Raw genomic sequence first — 20,927 nt, forward strand, 5'->3', positions numbered from 1 at the left:
TTTATATTAAAAGACCTAAATTAGCTATAATAAATCAAAATATTTAGGTCTTTTTTAAGCTATAGCAACTTATATATACTAACTATATTTTTTAGCAACTGTTTTCAAATCACTAAAATGTTGTCTCTTAGCTACTGTGTTGTACACAATAAGATATTTCTTTTTTTAATTTAATTTTTTTTCTTAAATAGTTTATTTTCAAGTTGGTTTCCATATAACACCCAGTGCTCATCCCTACAAGTGCCCTCCTCCGTGCCCATCAGTCCCCCTTCCCCTCACCCCCACCCCTCAGTTTGTTCTCAGCATTCAGGAGTCTCTCATGATTTGCCTCACTCCCTCTCCCCAACTATTTACCCCTTCTCCTCCTCCATGCTCCTCCGTTAAGTTTCTCCTAATCCACCTATACATGCAAACATATGGTTTCTGTCCTTCTCTGCCTGACTTATTTCACTCAGCATAATACCCTCAAGTTCCATCCACGTTGCTACAAATGGCCAGATTTCATTTGTTCTCATTGCCATGTATTATTCATTGTATAGATGAACCACATCTTCTTGATCCATTTGTCAGTTGATGGACACTTAGGTTCTTTCCATATTTTCACTAAAGATATTTCAAATCCACCTTATTCTTTTTCTGACACTGAGTTTGTATCAGTCATTTTCCTAAGAGGCCTGTGTTATGTCTTTGTTTTATTTATATTTTTTAATTTTTTAAAAAATGTTTATCTATTTTTGAGAGAGAGAGAGTAGAGGGGGAGAGAGAATGAGAGAGAGAGAGAGAGAGAGAGAGAGAGAGAAAATGAATGAGCAGAGAGAGAAGGAGACACAGAATCTGAAGCAGGTTCCAGGCTCTGCACTGTCAGGACAGAGCCTGATTCAGGGCTCAAACTCATGACCCCTGAAATCATGACTTGAGCCAAAGTCAGATGCCTAACCGACTGAGCCACCCAGGCACCCCCTTTTTTTTGTTCTATTTTTAAAAGAATATGGTATTTCATAACTAAGTTCTAGGCATTAAGTGTGATATTGCAGTTTGCAAGCCTTCTGATACTGGACAGGAGCTATACACATATTGTTATATGAATTCATACTATTAACTTCTAATTCTAATCCAAAATTATCAAGTTTCATTTAGTTTTTCCTTTCCACAGTTATACCTCCCTTGTCTGACAGTGAGAAATTTGGTTCCAATTATCCTTAGTCTATTTACTTACTCAACTGATAGACTTTTCTTGTCAAAATACCACAGGCGAGGTGGCTTAAACAACAGAAATTTATTTTCTAACAGTTTTGGAGGCTAAAAGTCCAAGATCAAAATGTTGGCAGGGCTGGTTTCTTCTAAGGGCCACAAGGGAAGGATCTTCTCCAGGCCTCTCTCCTTGGCTTACAGAGGCTGTCTTCTCCCTGAGTCTTCACATTGGCTCCTCTCTTTGCATGCTTCTGTCCAAATTTCCTCTTCTTATGGCATCAGTCATATTAGATTAAGGCCATCTCTAATGACTTCATGTTAACTGAACCACCCCTCTAAAGATCCTAGTGCTACATCATGAAGTACTGGGGGTTATGACTTTGGCATATAAATTGGAGAGACATAATTCAGCCCATAACACCCCCTAAGTCTAACCAGTTTTTCATTGTCATCCCTACCCCCTTTTCTGTCTGCCTGCCCTCCTTACCTCTCTTGAACTTACAGCCTATGCTGGACTGCCATCCCCCTCATAGACACCTTTATCTTGAGTATTCTCTGACCCTCTGCAGAGACCAACCGTTTACATGTATACACTCCAGACTGTCTGAGCTCTAAAATTCTGTGCTAGCCTGCATCTTGATCTGGATCCCTTTCTTATCCCAGTTAAGGCTAGCTCCCACATATTAATTCTCTATATCCTTTTAGATTTGACACCCATACCAGATAATTTCTTCATTTTAAGTATTGCTGAAGAAATCCAAAGGTTGACTAACAATACCCTTTTGACTGTTGAAGTACTAAAGTAATCCAAATACCCCTGACCTCTCACTATACTCAGGAATTAAGTATGCAAAGAAATAAAGCCTCCAAGAAGACAATTCTCTCAATCCCAAATCAGCTGTGTTAATGTAAAAAAAAAAAAAAAAAGCCCTTCCTTCCTTCATAAAAGCTTGTGAGCATATGTTTATTACACACAGCTACACTAAAAAACAAAAAAACAACACTTGAACACTTGAGTGGATAATTCCTCTTTTTTAATTTTAATCCTTCCCTTTTCCAAATAAGACATTTTATTGTAATTGCCAGGTTGTCTGTTGTATGTAGATAAATTTTCTGTTGCATTTAGATTACTGTACTATATATCCTAAATCCAAATCCAGGATCCATGCAACAGAAATAACTGGATGAAGTTTTAGTTTATTCCCTTTTTGTAGACAAATACATTTTGAATACAAGTGATCAGTTCCGAGAATGCATGCACAGAGAGGCCAAAGTAGGTTCTACTTGCTAGGGATTTTTCATCTGACACCGGGCTGGTCCGAGAGCAGTGGTGTTCATCTGACACCATAAATGAGAGGATAGAGTAAACAAAAGAATTTGGTTGGCCAGTAAAAATATTATGCCATCAAGTTAATAAACCATGAAGCCTCCGTGTCCTATTGACTTGATTATATATTTGTTCCCTTCTTTTACCGTGAGGTATATATTATTACCTGATTCCAGATATTCTGGTAATATTATAATCTTTAATAAAATATAGCCACAAGTGAACAAAACTCACAGCTTGTCAGCTGCTTTTAGTACCTCCCTCTTCTTAAAATTCTTTTAACTTTTTTTTTTTGTGTGTGAAATATAACACATACACAAATAAGCACAACTCTTAATATTATAGTTTACCAACTTTTTCTGTCTTTTGACATAGTATGGTATAGCTTTGCAATTTTTGGATATTATATGTAGAAGAATACTAGTGTATACTCTGGTATCTAAATTATTTTCAGCTTACCGAGTGTTTGTGATATCTATGCATATGATTGCATGCATTTGTAGTTTTCTCATTTTTATTGCATAATTGCATCAGAAATTTTTCTTTTATGTATGATGGATGTTTGAATTGTGTGCCATTTTAGGCTTTAGCAGATAATGTTATTTTTTTCCTATCTCCTGGTATAAACATACCATGTTCTATTGGGGCTACACCGCTGGAGAAGTAACTGAATGAGAACATATGCATATTTCAACTTGTCTTTTCAGTGGGGCTTATTAGAACATTGTGTTTGTTTGTTTGTTTGTTTTTCTGGGAAAAGAATGTCTGTCAAGGAATCCTGAGAAACACAGCATCATGGTGAAGAGCTCACTAATATCACTCTTTTGGAATCTTAGTATTCAGACTGTGGGGATCTGTGCATAGGCACTCTGTAAGTGGTATGGGCAAGAACTTCTGTTCTTTTATAAGGGACACTGAACCCCAAGGAAGTGAATTCGAAATCGTGCAGCATAACACAGAGTTTAAATTACTTCAATTTCTGTGTCCTTTTAAATGAAATGAATTTGTACAACTTTTAGAATATATGTCATGTTGTATTCAAATGGCAACTGGGATGTGTATCTAAAAGGAAAAATGCAATCTAGAAAAAAATTAAATGATAAAAATTAATCAATGCCAATATAACTCAATGCCATTGGTCAACATTTTTCAAGTTCTAAGATCAAAACAAAATGTGAAAAATCCATAAATATTTTGAAAATGCTGTTTTTTTGTGGTCATAGAAAATTACAGAAATTAACTTGTAGCTATGATTTAACTCTTTTGACTAGAGATCTATATTGACAGAATATTCTCATTGATACAAGATACTGTGGTAAAATATACATTATAAAATTAAAATTTATTTGTAGGAACTATATCACAATTATTTTGTCTTTAAGAGGAAACCTCTCTTGCATGGAATCAGTATGTAACTTGAGATATTAATGGCACTGAATTGACCTAATTTTTCAGAAACTGATTTAGTTCTGTATTGTTTATCTTAATGTAAAAGAGAAGATATAAATAAAATATATTAGGTACTATTATATTGTATATATGTTCTCAACATTTAGGAACTTTTAAAAACTATATACTCCTAAGATCATCCAATTATCAAAAGGCCAGATTAAATTTATTTGAAAGATATAAGACATCTCTATGTAATTCTAAGATCACTTATTATATTTTAAAAATATAACTATATTTGGAGTGATGATAAACAATAAAGTAAAAGAAAAAAAGTTTGATATAGAGGCAGTATTCAATAAATTTTATTGAATGAATAACCTAGATCAAAGAATACCTTTGTTTGAACTACTCTTATCTCACTTGAAACTGTAAATATTATGTTTTAGTATTTCTGTGCCATTATTTTCCTATTTCCAAAATGAGGCTTTTGGTCTTTTAGATACAGGATGGGAACAATTGTTATTTTAAAATCTACTAATAGATCCTGACAGATTTTGGACATTATTTTTAGCCTCAAGATTGCCATTGCTTCAGTCTTTCACAAATTAATTCAAAAATATTAATTATACATTTATTATATGCAAAACTCAGTGAAATCTTCAAAATATAGAAAGTTTGGAAAAGACAACTCCCTGTCTTCAGCGGCACATTCTTTGTCAAAGGAGACCAATAAAAGTTCAAGAAATTCTCATATGATAATATTATATAAGCGTATTGAGCCAATATGGATTATGAGATCCATGAACATGTCGTATCTGTGTACAGTACTTGACACAGAGTAAGAAAGTAGTAATTTTTGTTGAAAGAATAAACTTTAGTTGACATTTATTTTATTATTACTATGTTCACATTAATATTTTAAGGGATTTTATACATATTTATTGAGTTTATTCCTATAACATTCTTATGCAACTCTTCACATTTTACAGTTGTTGAAACTTATGCATAAAGATAATAAGCTTTGCATTTAGTAAGTGGAAAGGAATAGAAATGAAGTGAATTAATATATAATATGATGTTTAAAAACCACTCTAAAACTTAGCATCTTCAAACTAATATCACTGGGGAAGATGGCAGAATAGGAAGATTCTGAGCTCGACTCTTCCCAAAGATTCAACTAGATAACACCCACATCAATGTAAATAACCCCAAAAATGACTCAAAGAAAGGCAGAACACTCTCTACAGCTAAATGTGGAGAAGAGGCAATGTTGAAGAGGGTAAGAAGGGTGGAGATATGGTCTGGTGGTCCCGTTTAGGGACCCATGGGCCTGTCTGCAGGATGGAGGGATTCGACCAGTGCAAACAGGTAAGAGAAACTGACCCTCACACCAGCACCCCAGACTTAAGAGAACTTTCACAGGGACAAAAGTCCCCAAAACATTTGGCTTTGAAACCAGAGGGGTGTAATTTCATTGTAATTACAATGAATGGAGTTTAACACCTGGAACTTTAAAAAATCAATGAAGTCAGCTCTGGGAGAGCCTGGAGGGTAATAGCCCTTAAAGAGACAGCACAACAAAAAACCCCACAGAGACACAACATAGAAGCAACTGTTTTTAAAACACCTGGGTTATGCAGTAAGAATATTTATTTACTAGTCTCAGAGCATGTGTGGAAGGGACTTATGAGACTTCTCCAGATTGACATAATTTTACAAGTTTACTTTTTCCCTCTGCAGAAAAATGAATTGGATTCCATTGTTCCACACATACTTTTTAACTAGTACTTTGTACCATGCAGAACTCATCTACATTCAAAACAAAAATCCTTTCCTTTGCAGCACTTACATGTGAGCATAACTTTGAAGACACTGATATGGGCTTTAGTAATGGAAGAAGAAAATTGAACTACTTATGTCTCCTAGAGCAAGGGAAACAACACCAAAAAATGAACTATTGGAGGGCAGCTGGTGGCTCAGTCAGTTAAGTGTCTGTCTCTTGATTTCTGCTCAGGTTATAATCTCATGGTTCTTGGGATCGAGCTTCTGGGCTAACAGTGCAGAGCTTACCTGGGATTCTCCCTCCCTCTCTCTCTGCCCTTCCTCGACTTGTGCTCTGTCTTTCTCTCTCAAGATAAATAAACATCCACAAAACAAAACAAACTATTGATACTACACCAAATAAAAAGCTTCTGCACAGCAAAGAAAATGATCAAGGAAACTAGAAAACAACCTACTGAATGGGACAAGATGTTTCCAAATGACCTATCTGATAAAGGTTTAGTATACAAAATATATAAAGAACTTACACAACTCAAACCAAAGGAACACAAATAATCCAATTAAAAATGGGCAGAAGTCATCAATAGATATTTATCTAAAGACATCCAAATGGCCAACAGACACATGAAGAGATGCTAAACATCACTAATCAGTGAAATGCAAATGAAAACCACAATGAGTTATCATCTCACATCTGTTAGAATGGCTAAAATAAAAAACACAAGAAAAATAAGCGTTGTCAAGGATGCGGAGAAAAAGGAAGCCTCTTGCATTGTTGGTGAGAAGGCAAATTGGCACAGCCACTGTGGAAAACAGTATGGAGGTTCCTCTTAAAATGAAAAATAGAATTACCATCTGATCCAGTAATTCCACTACTGGGAATTTGCCCCAAGAATCTGAAAACACTAATTCAAAGGGATACCTACATCCCTGTGTCCATTGCAGCATTATTTACAAAAGCCAAACTATGGAAGCAGCCCAAGTGTCAATCAATAGATAAATGGATAAAAAATAAAGTGATATATTTATACAATGGAATATTATTCAGCCATAAAAATAATGAAATCTTGCCATTTTCAACAACATGGATTGATCTAGAGAGTGTAATACTAAGTGATACAAGTCAGTCAGAGAAAGAAAAATACCATATGGACATATGAATTAGTCTCTGTGTCTCCTTGATCTGGATATCTCTTTCCTTCTCCAGATTCAGGAAGTTTTCCGCTATTATTTCTTCAAATAAGTTTTATGTCCCTATTTTCTCTCTTCTCCTTCTGAGATCCCTATAATAATGCTATTATGCTTGATGATGTCATTGAGTGTCCTATTTTCCTTTATTATTATTATTGTGTATCTCTGTTCAGTTTGATTGCTTCCTTCAGGTCGTTGACCCATTGTTCTGCTTCCTTTAGTCTATTATTTATTCCCTCTAGTGTATTTTTAATTTCAGTTACTGAGTTTTTCATCTCTGAATGGTTCTTTTTTTTATATTTTCTATCTCTTTGTTTAGGGTCTCACTGAGGTCTTTTCTCAAAGTCCTGTGAGTTTCTTTACATTCTCTATCAGGCATTTTATCTACCTCCGATTCATTTAGCTCTCTTGCTCTAACTTTATCCTGTTCTTTCATTTGGGATATATTCCTCTGCCTCCTCATTTTGTCTAACTTTCTGTGTTTGTTTGTATATCTTAGGAAAGTCAGCTACCTCTCCTGCTCTTGAAAGTAGTGGCTTTATGTAGAGAGGTCCTATAGTCCCCTGCAGTGCAGTATCCCCTGTTCACCCATACTTGGCTCTTCAAGGATGTTTCCTAAGTGTGTTATGTGTGCCTATGTTGTGGCTGAGCCACTTTTGCATTCAGTCCAGTCATATGCAATGGCTGTTTTGCCTACTGTGGGCAATGTTTGGTCCTGTGTTGTTAGTGGACCAGTCTGGGGCCACCTTGGGCCAATACCTGGCATTTGTTAGAAATGCAGTAGCAGTGAACTACAGCATGCTTTCCCTGTGTTTTCCCCTAGGGGTCTTTAGTGGGTGAGTGGGGCCTGCAGTCGAACCAGATGTCTACCCAAGCCCACTGCTTGGGCTGCAATGGAACTGGTGTGTGTGTTTATCTTTTGCTCCATAGGCAGGGTCTCTATGAAGTGGTGGTGGCCCCTGTGGGGGCTGCTTGCATGCTGCTGGGCTTATGGGATCACTTTGGATGGTATCCTGCCAAAGGTGTCTTGGAGAGGGCAGGTCCACAATAGAAGGCAAGGGAGAGGTATGTGGTGTTTAGCAAGGTCTGTGCATGTCTGTTATGAGAGGAAAACTGGAATCCCCTATACTCCTGCCATAGGGCTGGAGGGAGTGAATCCACAGGAGAACAGGGGTAGAGTGTATCATGCCAGTAAGGTCTTGGCTGTCCCACTGTGAGAGGGAAGCTGCAGGTTCCTGATACGCAGGCTGCCTGAATTGGAGGGAGTGGGTTTGCAGAAAAGGGGGAGGAGTGGGATGTACAGTATTAGTTAGGTTTATGTGGGTCTGCAGTTGAAGGAAACTTGGAGCTGAGTCCTGGATGGAATTGGCATGTCTACAGGAGACTGTAGGAGTGGAGCATGATATAAGCAAGTTAGATGGAAAGTGCTGGTACTGTGCTGGTTTCCTCAAGTGTCTTTATGTCTGTGTTGGGGATCACGAGAGGAAAATAGTGTTTGCCAGTGCCTTTGTTTCTGAGAAGTCTCCTAAAGATTCCTGCCCCTTCTACACATTCTCTGAGACTAGTAAATAAATGTTCTTCTTGCATAACCTAGGTGTTTTACAAACAGTTGCTTCTATGCTATGTCTCTGTGGAGTTGTTTGTTGTGCTGTCCAGATACTCTTAGTAAGGAAGACAAAAACTAGGAGATAGTGACCCTTGCAGCTTTTGCAACAAAGTGATGTTCAAGAAGCAGTACAGAGGGGCGCCTGGGTGGTTCGGTTAAGTGTACGACTTCGGCTCAGGTCATGATCTCATGGTTCATGGGTTTGAGTCCCACATTGGGCTCTGTTCTGACGGCTAGCTCAGAGCCTAGAGGCTGCTTCGGGTTCTGTGTCTCCCTCTCTCTCTCTGTCCCTCCCCTGCTCACACTGCACCCTTCTCTCTTTCTCAGAAATAAATTTAGAAAAAAAAAAAAAGAAGCAGTACAGAGTACTTGGAAAATATAGGAGAAAATAATAAAGGGGCATTTTTTATCAGCAGTACTTTCATTGAGTAAAAGTATTCAGTGAGTGGCTATGTGTTCCAGGAGCTGTTCAGATGTGGAAGTTAAAATCATAAGCCAAGTAGACCATACCAATAAGCTATATGAAGCCATTAGGATGAACATGAGACACAAGAAACTCCAGTATTGAATTTGAATTTGAGAACAGGAATCCAGACCCTGAGAGCAAAGAGGGGAAGAGAATGAGACCTGATTCCCAAACTCAGGTTTGTTTGCTTATTTATTATAGTATTCAACACTTGCAGTTTAAAAAATAACCCTGGGGGAGGCTGTGTGGCTCAGTCGGTTAAACGTCAACTTGATCTCAAGTCATGATCTCCTGGTTTGCAGGTTCGAACCCCGTGTCAGGCTCGAGCCCCATGTCTGGCTCTGTGCTGGCAGCTAGCTCAGATACTGGAGCCTGCTTCAGATTCTGTGTCTCCCTCTCTCTCTGACCCTCCCCTGCTCACGCTCTCTGTCTCTCTCAGAAATAAATAAAACATTAATTTTTTTTTAATTAAAATAAAAAATAACCCTGACTAAACATCATTGGCACCATTCTTCATGATGTACATCCACAAGGCCCATATACCCTAGAGAACTCTCAGTTGGTAAGTTCTTTTCTTTCTAAGCCAAAGAAAACAGAATGAGAACTCAAATTGAGGGATTCAGCCTTCAAGGATGTTTCCACTCGTAAGTATTTACTGTTTTCTTTTAGACCATTTAGTATTGATTTTCTCACAACCTTAATTTTCTTATTCTATATTGTTTTAAAATCCAATGTTCAGAATACAAGTAATGTAAAATTGTTCCTGAGTGTGTATTTTGTTGTTTTTGTTGTTTTACTATCTTCAAAGAAGTTCGGTAATTCTGCTTATTGTAAGGGAAAAGAAAAGCTCCCTGGAAAAGGGTTATATGCATTGCATACATCTAATGTCTGAGGAATGAGGACTGTCTTTGCACATTTTATGGTGCTTCTTATACAATTTATTATTTAATGTTGTAAAAGTGGTCTATGACTTTATGTATTACTCAGAATTTCTTATTTTCATCCATTTAAACTCTTTATATTTCAATATTTTATATTTAATTCTTTAATGTACATGAAATGAGTGTTTGAGTATGGTGAATTTAGGGATGCAGTTTTGTTTTACTGTATTATATTCATAGTGACGATCATTATACAGCAACCTTTAGTTTTAAAAAGACCACCTTTTCACTGATATGGCACCTCTCTGTGTAGATAGATCTGTTTCTAGTCTCTTCATTCTGCAGTATTGATCTATTTTCCAGCTCTCACTTAACTTCTATATAACCATGTCTTCTTTAGAATTTTCTTGGCCATTCTTATTATTTTTTTTGTTTACTTATTTTTGAGAGAGAGAGAGAGAAAGAGACAGCATATGAGTAGGAGAGGGGCAGAGAGAGAGGGAGGCATGGTATCCAAAGCAGGCTCCAGGATCTGAGCTGTCAGCACAGAGTCTGATGCAGGGCTGAAACCCACCAACTGTGAGATCATGACCTGAATCAAAGTTGGATGTTTAATCAAGTGAGCCACCCAGGTGCCCCTTGACCATTCTTGATCATCCATTCTCCATCTGGATTTTAGATTAATTTTATTAATTTGCAAACTCACACCTAGAGGAAAACACAATTGCAATATTTCCAGAAATTAAGGTCTTCTAACTCTTTAGTTATGGAAAGGGAAGCAATTTAATACAAATGTGAATTTTAAGAACTTAATACAAACATAAATTTGGGATCAAATGCTGCCTTTTTACTTATGAACTCTGTACACTTTGATGAATCTCTTTACCTCTTGGAAGATTATTATCTTTATCCATAAAAATGGGACAATATCTTTATCCATAAAAATGGGACAATAATCATACCACGGAGTTGTCAAATTAAACAACTAACATATTAAAATATTTATACCTAGTAATCATTTAATAAATGTGGTATTAGTTTTTAAAGACATATTTACTTAATACATTATATTTTCCAGTACTCTAATACATACATATACATACACATTTTTAAGGAAGAAAAAATACATGGAGTTTTTTTAAACATGGAGTTTATAGGAGAAACTAGTTGAATATATGCATATTCAAATCACAGAAGTACATTTAAGTGTTGAATTGTAAAAAATTGGAAGGAAACAATAAGGAAAATACATTTGGTAATGAAGTAGTTTAGTGCAAGAATAACATTTAACCTGAGACTTAAAGGCTGAATTTGTATAAAGCGGGTTCAGAATGTATGTGGGGTATGGATGGGGGAGATGTGTTACAGGTAAAAGCATTCTAGAAAGTAAAACAGTATATAAAATCCTTGAGCCAAGAGAGAACTTACTATTTTACTAAATACATGCTAATAATGGAAGGGTTCTCTTATTTTTATTCCTATATTTTAAAATGTACATTTCTCCTTTACAAAAAATATGAGAATTACTTTTACTTTAGTTTTTTTTTCTTTACCACATATCGTCTATATAATACTATTTCCTATTTCTGTATGGACTTTATAACTAACTTCTTATGAAACCTATATATTGTAATTGTCTTTAATTATAGAGTCCCATTTTCACATACTGATGGGAATGATCCTAGGTAGTATTCATCTTCATTAGTTCTTTCTAATGTATTTATAGCATCAGTATAAAATATAGCATATGTTATACATATCCACAATTACATATTATCATATATTATAATAACTATATATTATTTATTATAATTATATATCATTTTAAGGTAAACATAATTATAATTTGTAATTTATAACAGTGATTAGCAGTATAGGTTTTGCAGTGAGACTACCTGGGTTTAAATCCTACTTCTGCCATTTTAGTAGCTGTCTACTCTGGCAAGTTCCTAAACTTGAATATGCTGTTTCTATTATTAAAATATATATTAATAATATAATGATAATGTCTAGCTATAGAATGATTGTGAAGTTTTAGGGAGTTACTGAGTGTAAGCAGTGACTTATACCTAATTAAGACTGAAAAATTATACCCATTGTATTCTTATGGACACTTGAAGTGATAAATGTCCTTGTCATTTTGAAAATAAAGCAAAATATTGAGTATCCTGAAATCAATAGACTGGAACTCTTAAATGCCCAGTTTTTGAAGCAGTAGGTTTCTTGTATAAGTTAACAAAAGCACTGTAACCAAAAGTTACCAAGATTTTATTGAAAACAACAAAAGCAACCTCAATATCTAAATTGTAGTCTAAGATGAAGAGAATTTTCTTCATCACTTTTATTAATTCGATTAGTTAAAATGCTAAATATCTACTAGGTGACATACCTTTAATGACTTTCATTTCTAAAATAAAATTGAAAAAGTAAACAAATATTTTTTTCATAATGATGACTCTCTTTGAATTAAAAGAATTTTAAGAAACGTGGGAAAATTCAAAATATTTGCCATATGAATGCAGTAGCATTGATTTAAAAATAAATTTTTCAAGATTCCATGGTTATCAGCATTTACCAGTGTGAATTTATATAATGGATTAGGTGTCTCTTTTCTGATTAATAAGCTATTTTCATGATTTTTCAAGAATAATCAATGATACATATAAGAACAAAAAGAATATTATAACTGATCTCAAATTTTATAAGTTTGACATTCATATAATTTTAAATTCTGGGATTTCACAAATCTTATTAAAATTAGTGTTTACCTGTTAAATTCCCTTTACCCGTAATTTGATCCATAAATGCTTTGCTATTTCTTGAGGGAATACTGCAAGCTGGCCGTTATCTTACTTTCCTTAGCTTTTACATGTTTTTCTGTATAGCAGTGTTATTAACTTGTTTTTAATTTAATTGTATGTCTATCTCCTTAAATTTTGTATGTCATGGCTTCTAAAGCTAAAATTAAATAATAAAATTGTTGCTTCTAGTAATAGGAAGTATAGATTTCATAAATATAGAAACAAAATCTTCAGATGCACTGGATTCTAAATTTGGAGATCAATCAGATGCTTAGATGAGCTAAAATAAATCAACAGCATGTTCAATTTTGAAGAAAAATAACATTAAAGAACAATATGTTTAGAAAACATTTTGTTGAAGATCATGTTTGAAAAGTGAAGTAATATATTGAAATTTTCTGTGAACAGAAACCATGCTTTACCAATGTCATATTTGGGTTCAACTTTCATGCATATTTGTGAACTGAATTACATGCAAAAATAAGAAAATACAATTCAACCTATCTGAGAGTCCCTTCTTAAAGGGAATTAAATGAAAAATATTTTGTATCTGCTAGAAAGAAAGAAAAAAGCTGAAAAAATTAACAGGAACAAATAGCTGTCTTTCTTCATATTTCTTTTTGCCTTCATATACTAAAAAATAGGTGAAGATTTGTCGGATATGTGACTGAGCCCTATGACCCGGGGTGATTAACACAATGCTTAATCTATAAACTCCATTTCTAAACACCTCTGCTTTCTCCTGCCATTATCTTCCTGACAGCATCACAGATTTGATACTGTTCTAATGTGCTTTCATAATTAAAATAACTTTGCAAACACCTTTCTTCTTTTAGTACTTCATAACTTCTCTTTACCACACCCCACTGTCCCTTCATCTGACTTTTGAATGGATGACTTTATATGCTTAATGCTTACATATTTCCAAAGGATTTGTAGTTAAAAAGAAATTCAGGTACACATTTTTCTCCATAGTAATAATTTTTGTAATGATAGTATATGTATTATAATAGATTTCTAGGACTACAATAAATATAAGGGATATTTTATTAACTGCAGATATACTGATAAAAAGTATATTAACAATTATTTTTTCTCTATTTTATCCATACAATTATCAATAAATATTATTGTTTTAAATGTTTCAAGCAACACACAGTTATAATGAGTAAAACAAGTTAAATATTATTTTACTTTCAGACTTTCAACAATGTGATATTCTGATCTTTCAAAAATACATGAATTTTAATTTTGCTGATGTTTTTTATATAAATAAGAGTTATCTGTAAAGTTGTATAAATTATCCGTCTATCCACCAATATATCCAAAATACCTTAATTTTCTCATAATAAATATTATATCTGATTTCATTTTTCTCCTTTATTTCCTTATTATATTTTTTTGTTATTTTCTATAGTTTATGATGTGCATTATTAAAGAATCATGGTCTGGCTTCCTAATAAAACACTGTATCTTAACTATGCTGGAATTAAAATTAACAACCTAAGAAAAAAAATTTCACAAGTAGTATAAAGCCATTTCTCCCCTCCCACCATTTGTGCTATTATTATTGATTTTACTTTGCATGTATTATAAACATTACAATAGACTGTTGTTGTTCTTAGTCTACTTAATAACCACTTGAAGAGATTAAAATAATGAACAAATATTTTACATTTGCCCATATACTTAATATTCCCAGGTGTCTGCATTCCTTCATGTAGGCCCATCCAGTATCATTCTTCACCTGCATGAAATATTTCCTTTAATGTATATGGTAGTCCTAGTTTGCTCACAATGGTTTTTTGCAACTGAAAAAAAAGTTTTTATTTTGCTTTCATTCTTGAATTACAGTATTTCTCTCCTAGGTATAAGGTTTTAAGTTGTCAAATTTGCTGTCAACCTATGTTTCTTTATCTCTAAAGCCTACTTTTAAGATTTTTTTTATCATTTATTTAAAAGTTTTTGATTATAATATGGTTTGGGGTACTTCTTTTCATCTTTTCCTTCCTTTGTATTAATTAAACTTTTTTTTCTATATCTTGTATTTATTTTTCTTCTATTTTTGAACCATTTGTTGAACTTTTTTTCTATTTTTTATATTTATTTTCCAATATTTTTTTCTATTTCTTGTATTTTTTCTGTTTCTTGTATTATTGAACAAAATAGACATTCACTATTATGTGGAACAGGGGTAGTAAGAGTGGACATGCGTGCCTGGCTCTTGAACCCAGGGCACTTACTCGCTCACCATTGCTTATTGCATTAGCTATAGGTTCATTGTACATACCAGTTACTAGACCGAGAAAAATTTCCCTACTCCCAGCTTTCACATAAGTGAGTGTTAAACTATTGACTGTTTTTGTCTATCAAGATGATCATATCCTCTTGTAATTTTCTCTGACAATATTAAGGGCTGCATAAATTGCTTTATGAGTGGTAAGCCACCCTCATTTCTGGAGACATTTTTTAAACATATTACTGGATTTAATTTGCTAATATGTTGTTAAGGTTTTTATCTTGTATTCACAAGAGATATTTCTATAGTTTTCTTTTCCTATAATGTCTTTATTTTGGTTTTAGAGTAATACTGGCTTTATAAAAAGATTTGGGAAATATTACCTTATTTTATACTTTCTATAAAAAGATTTTATAGAATTAGTATTATTGGTACTATTTCATCTTATATGTTGGGTGAAATTTACTAGTTAAAACACGGGCATATTTTTTTCTTTATTAGAATGAGTTTAGCTAATAATTCTTTTTAAGATATAGAGCTATTCAAGTTAGGTGTTTCTTCTTAATAAAGTATATGTAGTTTATGTTCATGAAAATTGTTCATTTCATCTACTATACCACATTTATGGGCATAGAGTTGTTTGTGGTATTGCCTGCTTATTTATTAATGTCAGTGAGATCATTAGCAATTACTCATTTTTTAAAAAAAATGTATTGAAATGCATGTATAAAAATGTCCATCTTAACCATGGTTCAGCTATACATGGAACACCAGCATGGCTCAGTCAGTTGAATCCAACTCTGGGTATCGGCTCAGGTCATGATGTCATGGTCATCATATCAAGCCCCACATCAGTATTGAGCATAGAACCTGCTTGGGATTCTATGTCACTTTCTCTGTGCCCCTTCCTGCTCTCATATGTGCCTGCATGCTCACTTTCTCTCTCTCTCTCTCTCACTCTCACTCTCTTACTCTCTCAAAAAATAAATAAACATTAACCATGTTTAAGCATACATTTCAGTGGCATTAAGTAAATTCACTTTGTTGTGAAAGCATCACCACCATTCAGCGCTCTTCATTTTGCAAAAGTGAAACCCTATACCTATTAAACAACTTCCCATTTTCCTCTCCCCTCCATCCTTTGTAACCACCATGCTACTTTCTGCTCCTATGAATTTGACATTTGCTATCTCACATAAGTGGAATTATATAGTATTTTTCACTTTGTGAATTTCCATTATTTTAAATGTTCATAAGTTTTAAGGTCCATAATGTGGTCTGTCTTGGTAAATGTTCCAAATGTGCATGAGAAGAATCTGTATTCTATTGTTATTCAATAGAATATTTTATAGCTGTCAACCAGACCATGTTTATTGATAATACTGTTCATGTAATCTATACCCTTGTAGATTTTTTTTTTTGCCTGCTTGAGGTATCAATTATTGGGAGAGTTATGTTGAATTTTCTTAACAATAATAAGGTTGTCTATTTCTCCTTTCAGTTCTATCAGGTTTTGCCTTACATGTTTATGCTTCATTGTTAGATGCATCTATGTTTAAGATTGTTATGTCTTCTCGGAGAATTGACTTCTTTATCATTAGCAATGTACTTCTTTACTCTGATAATCTTTCTTGTTCTAAAGTCACTTTATCTGAAATTAATATAGCTTTTCCAATTTTCTTTTGAATGGGGATAGCATGGTATATATTTCACTGTCTATTTCTTAACTGAGTCTCTATATATATTTAAAGATGTTTCTTGTAAACAGTATATAAGTGAGTGTACTTTTTTTTAATGTTTATCTATTTTTGAGAGACAGAGCATATCTGGGTGAGGGGCAGAGAGAGAAGGAGAGGGAGACACAGAAACCAAGGCAGACTCCAGGATCTGAGCTGTCAGCACAAAGCTGATGTGGGACTCAAATTCATGAACCATGAAATCATACCTGAACTGAAGTTGGTTGCTTAACTGACTGAGCCACCCAGGTGCCCCGAGTCTTTACTTTTAAAATCCACTATGATAATATCTGTCTTTTAACTCATATTTACACCAGAATTATAGATGCAGTTGGATAAAAACTGTCATTTCTGTAACTGTTTTCAATTCATTGTACGTCTTATTTTCTTCACCTCTTTTTCTGTGTACTCTGATTTTAATTAAGCATTTTATTTCATTCAACTTCGTCTCTTCCTTCACATTTATAATTCTTAAAAAAAAGTAGTGTGTGTTTTAGGACTTACTATATAAATTTGGACATAAAGCCACTTCTACATAACACTGTACTGCTTCATTTGTAGTTTGGTTACTTTATGAGAGGTACCACTCTTATGTCTATTGTGTGTTTTTTAAGATTAATTTTATGACAAAATACAACACAATCACACTTGGATAGATGAAAGACTGAATTCTTTGTTGAATATGGCTTCCAACCATAGAAGGCTACCACTCAGGTTTATACAGCAGTTTATTTTTTTATTACTTTTTTTATTATAGTTTATTGTCAAGTTGGTTTCCATATAACACCCAGTGCTCATTCCAACAAGTGCCCTCCTCCATGCCCGTCACCTATTTTCCCCTCAACCCAACCCCCCATCAACCCTCAGTTTGTTCTCAGTTTTAAGAATCTCTTACTGTTTGCCTCCCTCCCTCCCCTTAACTATTTTTTCTCCTTCCCCTCCCCTACGGTCTTCTGTTAATTTTCTCCTTTTCCCCATATGAGTGACAACATATGGTATCTGTCTTTCTCTTACTGACTTATTTCACTTATCATAATACCCTCCAGTTCCATCCACATTGCTACAAATGGCCAGATTTCATTCTTTCTCATTGCCATGTAGTATTCTATTCTATATATAAACCATATCTTCTTGACCCATTCATCAGTTGATGGACATTTAGGTTTTTCCCAGGATTTGGCTATTGTTGAAAGTGCTGCTATGAACGTTGGGGTACATGTGTCCTTATGCATCAACACTCCTGTATCCCTTGGGTAAATTCCTAGCAGTGCTATTGCTGTGTCATAGGGAACAGTGTTAAGAGAGGACACAGCAGTTTATAAATATGTGTCACTAGCAAGCTTGTGCTGTAGAGGGCAGTATATACATACATGGCAGGAGGGGTAGGGTAGCTACATTTCACCAAGCTTTCTGAAGACTGGCTAATTTGAACCATTTCATGATCTCCAATGTAGAAGAGCTGTCTTAGTTCTTTAGTACCACGTCTCAAAAAATATAAGATACTAATCAGTGAGACAGCTGGCAAATGTGCATAGTGATCAAAAGAGTAGAAGCCTAATAAGGGAAGTGTTTGGAGTGGGGATTTAGCAAACTGTTTGGGAAGGAGAATTAAAAGTTTTTAACCATAACTTCAAATTTGGGTCATGACTGCACTTTTGAAATATTACATTACAATTGACACCTTGATGTCTCAACATAATTGATCACTTTTGAGCTTGATTATGTGGGGTTATTTTATTGGCCTGATTAGTAAAGGAGACTTCCAGAAAGTAGGGCATGATTGCCCTAAACATCATAGAAAACGTTGAATGACAGTAAAAGAGAAACCAAGTAGAAGCATGGTGTTCCTAACGGCTAGTTAGAAGCCAGCCTCCTCTCTGACTTTAATCAGGAAAAAAAAAAAAAAACAGTCACAACATGGGCCTTTAGTAATATTTTAGTTGAATTAGGAAATGTGTTAAAGATGTGGGTATTTATGATTTTTTTAGGATGGTAATTTAGGGTGTATTTATTTTACTACTAATAATGAATATTTGCCTTCTTATTTGTATTCATTATGTCTTTATATTTTATTTACGTTATTGGCTCAATAATAGACTTTTATGGGTGTGACACCCATTGATTTGAATAACCCATTGAAAATTGCATTAGTTACTTTTAAACTACCCATGCTTTATATTGCAAACAAACTTCTTCCACTGCTAACATTTGAATTAATATGATGCTCTTTTTTTCCTGCTTACATACTCAGCATTTCAAAAACAGTATATATTTCTCCTTTTCCACACATACATATGTAATTTCTACCATTTCTTGTTTCCTTGTTTTTTTTTTTTTATAAAAACCTTGTGAGATCTCTCAAAGTCTTCTGTTTCTATTTATTCTAACTGTATTACATATATTTAAGGCCACATTTCACTTACCTATAAGATCCTTCACCTTGTTTCCTGGGGACATACTTTCCAACCTATTCCTTTCCAACCTATTTGTAATTCTTGTATTTTATTCTTCCAGGAATACTCCTTTAGTCAGGTACTCCAATGATAAAAATTGTCAAAAGCTCTGTTTTGTATTTGTTTTTGTTTTGTAAATAATGTTCACTCTATTTATATAATCATTCAATGCATACATAATTTCAGTTTTGCATTGTATTTCTCACAATCGTAGATATTTACTGTTTACAAATGTAGAACAAATAAACACTTTGAATTGATGTATGCAACTCAATTTAGCATTTTATTGAACTATCTTTGTAAAAATATCTTCATATCCAACCCTGATTACTCCTTCTGAACCTTAAAACTAAACCACCAATTCTCATGTTTTCTTTCAAACCAGTATATTGCATCTACAGCATTTTTCTTCAGATATTTTCTAGAATGCCTTTCTGTCTTACTATATATAGTTGTTTATGTATTTTATATCTTCAGCCAATGTATATATTCTTCAGGGAGCAACTTCCAAATTTGATTAATGTTTATTTGCTCGCATCAGCCAACATAGTGCCTTAAAAACAAAAACAATTGGCACACAAAACACAAAACAATTTGTTTAATGTATTTATTGAAATCAACAAAGTTGGCAGCTTAAAATTATACCCTTTATTATTTACTAATTCTATGGATCAGAAAACCAGGCAAGCTCCACTGAGTCTCTGTTTAGGTTTCACAAGGTTGAGGTCAATGTGTTGGCTGGGTGGGAATTTTACATGGAGTGTCTGGAAAGAGTATGTTTCAAAAATCATTCAGATAGTTAGCAGAATTCACTATCTTAATGTATGTGACAGTTTTCAGTTTTCATGTTTGCTGTTATCTACGGGCTACTCTCATCATCTAGAAGATATCTAAATTCTTCATCATATGTGCTTACAGCCCCCATATCTCCCATCTTCAAGCCAGCCACAGTATGTCAAATTCTCATGTTTTAATTCTCTCACTTCCCTTTTCCACTAACCGGGGAAAACTCTCTTCTCTTAATGGGTGTACCTTATTGCCTCAGGCCCACTGAGATAATCTTCTTATCTTAATTTCAGTTAATTTGACACCTCAATTACATCTGCAAAATCCCTTTACCATGGTACCTAGATTAATATTTGAATGAAAAATGAGCAAATAAATATTGTCAGTATATCCTTAGAATTATGCCTTTTGTAAAAAATAAAAAGAATCCCCATTATCAGCACAATTGAATTGTCAATCCTTAACTATCAAGAATCTTCTGCACTGAATTTTAGGAAAATTTAAGGCAGCATGGTTGTAGTTCTCTATAATTTTCATAATAATGCATTCAATATTCAAAGTGTTTTATTAGAGTTTTACACTATAAATTCCATTATTTTTTTATTCAGCAAGAATTTTCAAAGCCTTTATATTTGACTTATGGACAACTGATAATTAACTAAAAGGAATAAATTTTTCTCTTCTTGGAAAGTATATTTGTAGGTTGTGAGAAATAATGGAATTCTTATTGCCAGGTGTGGTATATATTTAGTTTCTTTTTTATTTTTTTTTCTTGAATGTATGTAGCTTCTTTAATGAGGTGTTAGAAGTGGTATATGATTATCAGTAAAATAATTATAGAATTTTACTTAGTGCTGCCACATATAAAATTCTTTAAACAAAGCTTTAAGAGAATTTTTTAAAATTATAGAATATAAAGAAGAGTTTAAATTAATTGTCCACCACCATATCATAGATAAATGCCATACTTAGGACTTGGAAACTGGGTCTTAATTTACATTCACTGCTCTTTCCACTGAGTAGCAACTATGAGGTATCACTTCTTATACTTATAAACTTATATGACATAAATAATT

General features: G+C 33.8%; 1 pseudogene; it reads left to right on the forward strand.

Annotated features, from left to right (window-relative positions):
* The first annotated feature begins 5,206 nt into the window (after window positions 1–5,206).
* Window positions 5,207–20,927, forward strand: part of LOC120223704 — a 53,707-nt pseudogene continuing 37,986 nt past the window's right edge.

This window comes from Hyaena hyaena, unplaced genomic scaffold (genome assembly GCF_003009895.1).
Source record: "Hyaena hyaena isolate Hyena2069 unplaced genomic scaffold, ASM300989v1 scaffold_1028, whole genome shotgun sequence".
NCBI lineage: Eukaryota > Metazoa > Chordata > Mammalia > Carnivora > Hyaenidae > Hyaena > Hyaena hyaena.